We start from the raw sequence: 9,558 nt of genomic DNA on the forward strand, positions 1-9,558 counted from the left end.
AAAGTCATGGAATAAAATCCTGTTGTCCAGGAACAAAATCCTCACTGTGATCTTCAAGGCCTTGGTACACCTGGGCCATTCTCCATCACCAACCTTAGGTCTGATTGTAAGCATAAAGCCCTTCACATCATCCTCTGACCCAGCTGTGCCTTCCCCACCTCTGCCCACCTGAAACGTGGGCTCCCCTCTGAGTGGCTCACTTCCCCAGCCTAGGACCCTGCCCCCAGCCCGGGCCAGACTGATGTGCCTCTGTCACCCGTGCCATGCAGGACTGGGAGCAGCATCGTTTCGCGTGATCCCCTAAGTAAAACTAAGACCAGTGGGTAAGAGTTGGAGGTGCAGGGGAGGAGAACTGACCACCCTAACATATGCCATTTGGCATCTGGATTATTTTGAGCTGAGAACAATCAAGGCCTGAAAGATTCAGTAAGAACCCTTAACCTTCTCACTAATTGCCGAAAAGACTGTGGATAGAGGACTTGTTCCAGTGAGGGGGCTGTCACCATAGCTAACAGTAGTAAAACGTAGGTGTGTAGACAGCGAGGAACCTAGCCAGGTCTGTTTGTTAAAATTCCTCTGTGTCTCCATGTCTCTGCTGGACCCAGTAAATATTCGTTTACCAAATATTTGGCTTTTTTCATCTTCCTTCCCTTTTTAGTCCCAAGACCCTACCCGCTTCTCCTTCTCACTGATGGTTTATAAGCCTCAATTATCTGACTTGTCCTTGGGTCTCATACTCTTCCAAGAGCCCATGTATGTAATTAAATTTTGCTTTCTCTGGTTAATCTGTCTGATGTACATTTAATTTTTAAGCCTACCAGAAGAACCTAGATGGGTAGAGAAAAAAATTATTCGTTTCCAACAGAGGAAAGCTGCTGTCAGCTCAGTCCTCAGAGACCCACCCTGAGACAGTGCTCCTCCCACTTGAATGTGTGTGCAGAGCTCCTGGGATCTTGTCAAGGCCCAGGGTGGACCTGAGTGCTGCATTTCTAGAAAGAGGATGTAGATGCTGTGGTCTACGGGTCCTGCTCTGAGTAGCATGCTTCTTCAAAATCTATCAAGAAATGTCTCAAAAGTAAGTGAGTTCCTTGGCATGGGAAGTATTCCAACACAGGCTGGATGGCCATGGGGGGTGCTCTGGGATTCAGAGATCTGTGATGCCTCTGGAGTTAAATTTAGGCTCTGAGGACAGCGTGGGTGGTCCCCACTCCTCCGCGTGGAGCGCATGCCCAGAACTAGAATGAGGGGGGTGCTGCTTTGTGTCCACAGGCAGCCCCTTGCCCTCTCGAAAGGACATCGTGCTGGGACACCCTACATAAATGCTTCTTGGCCATCTGCAAGCTTTCTTTTGAGACTTTCTGGTCACATCTGCACTGGCCATGAAAATGAGCATCTGGACCCAACCACATGTCCTTTACAGTTTGTTCTGGAGCATGGGAGATTTTCGTGGAGATTAATAAGACCATGCCAACCAAACCTCCATCATAGTTGCTGCATTTTCCTCAGTTGGTCATTTATTTTATTTCTGCTTGTGGTATATTTCTTCTCATTGTTTCTTCAGAGGCTTTTAATTTGTCCAAAATACAAACCAATCCCCCGGGATATCTCGCCTACCACCACTAAAACCTCCACTTCCCCCGCTTCATTGTGCCGGGCTGCTATCTGTCTCTAAACCAACTACCAATACTCAGCAGAGCACGAGGTCAGTTTCTAGCAAGGTCCCCCAGCTTCCAGAAGGCAGTTTTGCAATACTGTCATCTTCCCCGAGCATCCTGACATCTCCCTCCCCCCCAAGTAGCTTACCTGGCATCATTTCTAAACAATTACCGTGTTATTCCCAGGGGGGCTTCTGGTACATTAACTTGTCCTCAAGCAGCCCGGTTACAGAGCTCTGTTCACCCTGGAATCTGATGAATATTCACCTCTCTCCCTCTAGGTTGTTTCCGTTGCTTTAGTGTCACATTTGACTCTCAATACGTATGGAATGACTCTTTGGGGAGAAGGGGGCTAACTTTTGGAGTACCCTTTCAGACGAGTCTCTAATAAATAACTCCTAATTGAATGTATATATTAGGATTCATGACGCCATCATTTTATGCCTACAACAGAGAACTACAAGCACCTGGCTTGTTTTTTGCTGCCTGAGCTGTGTGCAAGGAGGTAATTTAGATGTTCCAGGCCCAGAAGGTTAGGTCCCAGCTGGGCCTTAACTTTCTGATAGGTGTCATTCAGCAGCCCAGATGGGGCCAGCCTTAGGGAGTCCGGCCACGGAAGGGTGGGTGTCTCGGCAGGGTGCAGGAGCATAGCTCTGGAGGGCCAAGGAGCAACCAGCAGGCAGCAATCCCAGCAGGCAGGCAGGGACTCCAAAAAATAGAAGCCATTTCGGAAAGTGGTTTATACGTAGTAATTAAGCATAGCCAAATTATAAGTCTTAATCAGAATGATTCCCAGACGTGAAGGCTTTTTTTTTTTTTTTTTTTTTTTTTTGATATTTATGCTTTATCAGCCTCTTTCTGTGTTGCAAAGTCTCTTAAAGAAGGTAGGAAGGGTGCTGTATCCTCGAGTCCCCAAACCAATGATTTCTGCATTTGGACTTCCTAATTTTCCACCTAATCAAATTTTATGGATTATCTCTGTAATAGTTATACTTTTATATGAGGCTACATCAAGAAAATTTGGATACTTAAAGAACAGAAAAATATGGGGGATAGGACATGGCTCAGTGGTAGAGTGCGTGCTTAGCATGCACAAGGCCATGAGTTTAATCCCTAGTACCTCCATTAAAATTAATTAATTAATTAATTAAAAATTAATTAATTAAAAAATTAATTAATCAACCCCCAAAAATCAATAATCTTTTAATAGACTTTATTTTTTCAGAGCAGTTTCAGGTTTACAGCAGAATAGAACAGAAAATAGAGTTCCCACATAGCCCTCCCCACCCACTCATATATACTCCCCTACCCTCAACATCCCTCGTCAGTGTGGCATATTTGGTACAATTGATGAACCAGCATGGGCACATATTATGAACCAAAGTCCATAGTTTACATTAGGGTTCACTCGATGTTGTACATTCTGTGGGCTTTGACAAATGCATAATGACATGTAGCCATCACTATAATATCATACAGAATAATTTCATCACCCTAAAAAACAAGAAAAATATCGCATGTGGAAAATGTGAAGGCTAACTTCATTAAATCTCAGTCAAGTAGAACTATAGGATGGTATTTGGTGCTTATCTGAGATAATTGTAGGGTAAAAGAAATGATTTGCAGTAGGAACCAACCTGGCCCAGCAGGCTTGGATCCCCAGACCTGAGTATCAATCCTCATTCATACTTAGCTGCGTGGCCTTGGGAAAATGACTCGGGTTCTCTGGTCTCCAGTTTCCCCTTTTATTGATAAAATCACTTTTGGTTGTTTGGTAGTCCATTGTGCTTTGTTTCAGGAGACTGGAAGGGACACAGGCCAGGCACCAACTCTGCCCTCTTGTCAAGGACCATGGGGTTCCTCCAGGAGTAGAGAAGAAACCCAGTAAACTGTCTGTTATGCCCTGCTGGCATTATTTGCTCAGAAGTCTGTACTGTGGTCAGTGGAGACAGTGTGGCTGGCTCATATGGGGCTGGAGGGTCACAATGACTTCACTCACACCAGAGGCTCCTGCTGGAGCAACCAACTGGAATGACTAGGGACTCACCAGACTTCTTACAAGCCAGCTGCTTCCAAGAAGGCAAAAGGGGGCATGACTACACCTCTTCAAGTGTAGCTGGAAATAGATGATTCTGTTGAGGCCAATTCTGTCCCGGGTGGTGTTAGAGAGGAGAGGCAACATCTCTAGCCCCAGAGGAGAGGCACAGCAAGTACAAGCAGAGAGCTGGGGCTGGGTGGCAGCTGTCTGTACACACCGTCCTACACACCGTCCTCCCATAGGTGACCTAGGTGGCCCTGAGTTCTGGGACCTCTACATAATTTACAGAAATAACCTCATATGTCCAAAAGCTTGGAAAATCGGGCATTGGGATATGTTATTGGAAAATCAGGCATTGGGATATGTTACCGTATCTGTTTCTTATTGCTGCTGCAACAAATTAGCACAGACTTAGCGGCAACACAAATTTATCATCTTACAGAACTCCGAAATCAGTTTTACTGAACCAAAATCAATGTGTTGGCAGTGCTGGTTCCTCAGGACGTTCTAGAGAAGAATCTATTTGCTTGCTTGTTCCAGCTTTTGAAGGCTGCCTACCTTCCTTGGTGCACAGTCCCTCCCTCCATCGATTGATTTCAAGCCAGCAAACTCTAGTCTGGTCCTCACCTCGCATGCCTCCAACACTGACCTTTCTACCTCCTTTTTCTGCTTTTGGGGGCCCTTCTGAGTGCATCAAAGGCAGGATAATCTCTCTGTCTCAAGGTCAGCTGGCTCGAAGTCTTAAGTCCATCAGCTGCTTTAATAGCTTCTTACAATATAAATGTTCAGGTTCTTGGAATTAGGACATGGACATCTTTGGGGACTATTATCCAGCCTCCCACAGTTATACTTGCTGGTACTTTTTAACAAATTTTTTTTTTTTTGAGGGGGAATGGCTTAGTGGTAGAGTGTGTGCTTGGCATGCACAAGGTCCTGGGTTCAATCCCCAGTATCTCCACTAAAACAATAAACAAACAAACAAACCTAATTACCCCCCAAATAAACAAATAAATAATGTTTTTAATCACTTTGGATATATTTTGTAAAAAAAAAAATACATTTCTATAAATATGTAGCCTCTTTCTTCTATTATCTCTGCTAAACTTGTTAAACACAGGCAAAAGTTAAAAAAAGGAAAAAGGCTCTGAGTGAGAATCTTAGGGCATCCTCTCTGCAGAATGTTCATAAACTTTAGTCTTGGGGAGCAGAGTGAGAAAGGGAGTGGGGATAGGTGGCAGGACCCATGGCGACTGGGAACTGGGGGAGGTGGAGTTCCCAGAGTCTCATCGTGGGAACAAGCCAGCATCTCCACCCAGTGCCTGCGTGTCACTCCCAGAACCAAAGCTGGACACCAGAGCACAAAAGCTGTAATGCTGGCATCAACTCCCTTGTTCTCAGCGCAAGAGTGTCCAACAGGTGTTTCCATCAGAATGTGCAATTGAAGTACTTTAGAGGCTGAAAATATGACAAATAGAAGAACATGAAGAGGGTATCTTCTTCATTCAAAAGCAGAACACAATTTCCTGAGATTTTACTGCTAATGTAAGTGTCGAGGTTGCAGTAGAAATCTAAATGTCTATTCCTTTTGCTCTCCTATTACAAGGGAAGTGGAGAGAGGCCAAATACATCAATCCAGACTTCATCATCCAATGAGATAATCAAAGATAGAACTAAGTTATTAAACTACATTAAAAACATTAGGGAGATAGGCAATCATACAACAAGCTTATGTTGCAGGAAAACCTACAGCATGTCTAGGGAATGGGAACAAAGCAGGAAAACCATTCGAATAGTTTTTAAAAGGGGGAAAGGGTGGCTGAGAAAAATCCTCACACAGTAACCGTGTTATCTTACTTGTCTGCGTGAAGCTGAGGCTTGGACTGGCGCCATCTGTTTAGCATCATTCATAAGAACATGGCTGAGACTACTGATGTTAGTGTCAGAACTACACATGGAGTCGCCTGGATAACTGGGGCATCTGCAGGGGAAACCTGACTTTCCAATCTGGGGAGGCAAGGAGGCTTCCCAGAGGGAGGCTGTCGGACCCTGGGGACACTTAGGCTTCTTGTGAGCAGCACCCTAGGGATTCAGGACTCCTAGTCACACTTTGTCCTGCTCTGGGACTGGTGCTCTGAGTCTGCATCTGACCTTCCACTTGGAGAGTTTTATGGAATCAATTGCAAAGCAGCCCACCAGACAGCCCAGACCTAGGCAGAGCATGTGGCTCTGACACTCGGGTGGATCTATCAGCAAATGTGTCCAGAGATCCCTTATGCTGACTTAGTCTTTGTTAGCCCCAGCCTGATGTGAGCTGTTCCATCACCATCTGCACACACAGTCCTCCCCTGTAGGTGACCCTGAGTTTCCAGTATTCACAAGAAAAGTGCCTCCATTAACAATGATATCCTGCTCCAGGGTAGACCACTGCAGCCCCGGATGATAAATCAGAAAGAGAAACTATAGACCTGGGTAACAGAGTTATCATCCCTTCCAATGCCAAATGCAAACCAGATGTTCTCAACCCACCAACATACTCCCTCCATACTTACCCCTTCCCTGCAGTCCCCAGGCTAAGAAACAAGGGACAGCCCCATTAACAGGACATTCTCTATTGGTAAAGGTGGGGTTGGTCATCTAAGATGCTGGAGTGGTCCCACTGCCTTTCATTCAATCAAATGACATGGCTAGTAATGTTAAGCAGGAGCAGTGACAAGCGTCAGAAGGCTCAGAATTCTCATCCCAAGTCTATTTCTCTGACTCCATTTCCTTGTCTATAAAATAGAGATAAATGATCTTGGTCTTGATTGTTTCCTTCAGAGTGATGTTATGGAGATCAGTGAGATTATAAAATGAAACTTTCTTGAAAAATGTAAAGGATGATTATAATGTTTATTGCATTACCTATGTGTTACTTACATGTTAGCAGGTCTAATAAAGAAATAAATCACACTGAGGAAGTAAGAAAATAATTTGCCTCCCTGGATTCATGTTCCAGGTTGACCAGAGGGCCTGGAACCAAATTATTCTTCAGGAAAATTCCCTGGGTGTCAGAAGCAGGTAAGGATTCCAAGGAGAGGTGCATGCTTGATCTTGACATAAATTTCAAGAGATCCTCGCCAGTTAGGCTGTAAGATGGTTTATTTGTTAAGGTTAAGAAAAAAGATTTGTGAGAGGAGAAGCAAGATGGTGGACTAGAAGGACACTCGTAGCTCACCCTCTCCCACAAATACACCAAAACTCAGATCTATGGACCTAATCAGCCAGCCAGAGCACCTGCTGAACTCCAACAGAACATCACCTTCTTTGAAAGACAAAGACACCAAAAATCTGGTAGGAGAAAAGGAAAAAAGAAAGGAGAAAAGGAAAAAAGAAATAAGAAAAAACAAAACAGTGCAGGACCAATCCCACGGAGAGGGAGTGGCAAAGGAGGAACAGCACTCATTCACTGAGTCTCCCCTCTCCAACGGACAGGCAAGCAGGACAGAGGGGGAGCCTCTGAGGCTCATATCTGCCCCGAGCACCCCTTGACCGACAGAACTGAGTTAAATGGGCACAAAGGGTCCCCACAACACCCAGCCCAAGACGCAAGCTGGCAGCTGGGGGCTGGGCCACACTGCCTGAGCCGAGAGGACGACTAGGGTGGCTGCACTGAGGCAGCCCCAGGGGACTGCAGGTTGCTGCACATCATGGCTGGGAGGGGATACTGAGCAGAACAATCTCAGTTCCCCATAAATTGCAAAAAAAGCAAAGCAACACAGCTGGTTTGCCCTGGCGGGAGGGGCGCCATAGCCTTTGTCTCCTCAGACCTGCTCCACCATTACTGGTGCTTCTAGCGAGAAGAGAGGTGGGGTGAAGCCACAGCTTCCATCTCCTCCTGTGCACAGCGCCCAGGCCAGGGAAGGCCTGAGACCTGAATCCGCACCCGGGGGCTCTGCAGCCTCCTAGGCAGGACTGAGACTTGTTTACAGCCTGAGGCAGATAGGCTCTTTCTGCCCGGGCACCTCAGAGAACTTGCGCTGCCAAGACAAACAAGAAGCTGAGATTTGTCACGGAGCAGGGGTGGGGCCGTTCCATGGCCTTCTCTGAGCCCACCTACAGAGCACCAACCCTAGGCGGAGCAGGCAGCTGCACAGAACAGTGGCGCAACCAGCACTGGGAGAGGGCGGGCGGCCACCCGCCTTCCTGACAGGAACGTAGCACCTGACCATGGTGCTGGGACGGGGAGTGACCCACCCACCCACCAGGTAAGAGTTCAGCACCTGACCCAGTGTTGGGAGGGGACGCGATCTGCTAGCCAACAGCCACTGGGAGCAGCACAGACGAGGGAGCCAACAGAGGGCCTCTGGAAACAGCAAGCTGAGTTCACGAAACAGGGCATAGACACAAAGACCTCTCGATAAAATCGTTAAGAACACACCATCTCCAGGAGAACTAGATAACTGATACTCCTTAAGCCACAGTGCCAGAGAGATATGAGCAATGTAAAGAAGCAGAGGAACCACTCCCAATTAAAAGATCAAGAGAAATCCCCTGAAAGCACCATCAAGGAAATAGACATTGATGGCCTACTAGATCAAGATTTCAAAAAAGGAGTGATCAAAGTACTGAAGGAACTAAAAGAAATAGTGTTTAGAGATATAAAGTATGTCAAAAATGAAATAGAAGCTATAAAGAACCAAGTAGAATTAGTAAACTCATTTGCTGAGATGAGAGCTGACCTAAAGGCTGTACAAAGCAGGTTAGGCAATGCAGAGGAATGAATAAGTGACCTAGAAGACAGGACAACAGAAAGCACCCAATCAGAACAGCTGAGAGAAAACAAATAAAAAACAATGAAAACAATATAAGGGGCCTATGGGATAATATAAATTGTGCCAATCTTCACATAATAGGGGTTCCAGAAGGGGAAGAAAGAACAAAGGGGATTGAAAAGGCATTTGAAGAAATCATGACTGAAAACTTCCCAAACCTAAAGAAGGAATCAGATATCCAAGTACAGGAGGCTCAAAGGGTCCTAAACAGGAAGAACCCAAACAGACCCACACCAAGACATATCATAATCAAGATGGCCAGAATCAAGGATAAAGAAATGATCCTAAAGGCAGCAAGAGAAAAACAAAGAGTGAGTTACAAGGGAATCCCCATAAGCTCTCAGCTGATTTCTCTACACAAACACTTCAGGCCAGAAGGGAGTGGCAAGATATATTCAAGGTCCTGAACGAAAAAAAGATGCAGCCTAGGATACTCTATCCAGCAAGGCTATCCTTTAGAATAGAAGGAGAGACAAAGAACTTCACAGACAAGCAAAAACTACAACAGTTTAGCAACACTAAATCCATGCTAAAAGAAATATTGACAGGTCTACTCTAAATAGAAAAGAAGCAAGATGCTACAAAAATGAGAAACTCATAACTGGAAAGGAGATAACTGCCATGAATACAAAAAAAAAATAAACACAAAATTGTAAAAGAAGACATCTAAATCATTAAAAGTGGGAGAGGGAAGCAAGGAAAGCCACTGTGGAAAACAGTATGGAGATTCCTCAAAAGACTAGGAATAGACTTACCATGTGACCCAGGAATCCCGCTCCTGGGCATATATCCAGAAGGAACCCTACTTCAAAATGACACCTGCAACCCAGTGTTCATAGCAGCACCATTTACAATAGCCAAGACATGGAAACAGCCTAAATGTCCATCAACAGATGACTGAATAAAGAAGATGTGGTATATTTATACGATGGAATACTATTCAGCCATAAAAACTGACAACATAATGCCATTTGCAGCAACATGGATGTCCCTGGAGAATGTCATTCTAAGTGAAGTAAGCCAGAAAGAGAAAGAAAAATACCATATGAGGTCA

General features: G+C 45.3%; 1 non-coding gene across 1 annotated transcript; it reads left to right on the top strand.

Moving 5' to 3' along the window:
- Positions 1–4,579: 4,579 nt before the first annotated feature.
- TRNAA-GGC (transfer RNA alanine (anticodon GGC)) lies at positions 4,580–4,651 on the top strand. Its single transcript has one exon. It is a non-coding gene; the product is annotated as a tRNA-Ala (tRNA).
- The last annotated feature ends 4,907 nt before the right edge of the window (positions 4,652–9,558 follow it).

Source organism: Camelus bactrianus, chromosome 11, assembly GCF_048773025.1.
Source record: "Camelus bactrianus isolate YW-2024 breed Bactrian camel chromosome 11, ASM4877302v1, whole genome shotgun sequence".
Classification (NCBI taxonomy): domain Eukaryota; kingdom Metazoa; phylum Chordata; class Mammalia; order Artiodactyla; family Camelidae; genus Camelus; species Camelus bactrianus.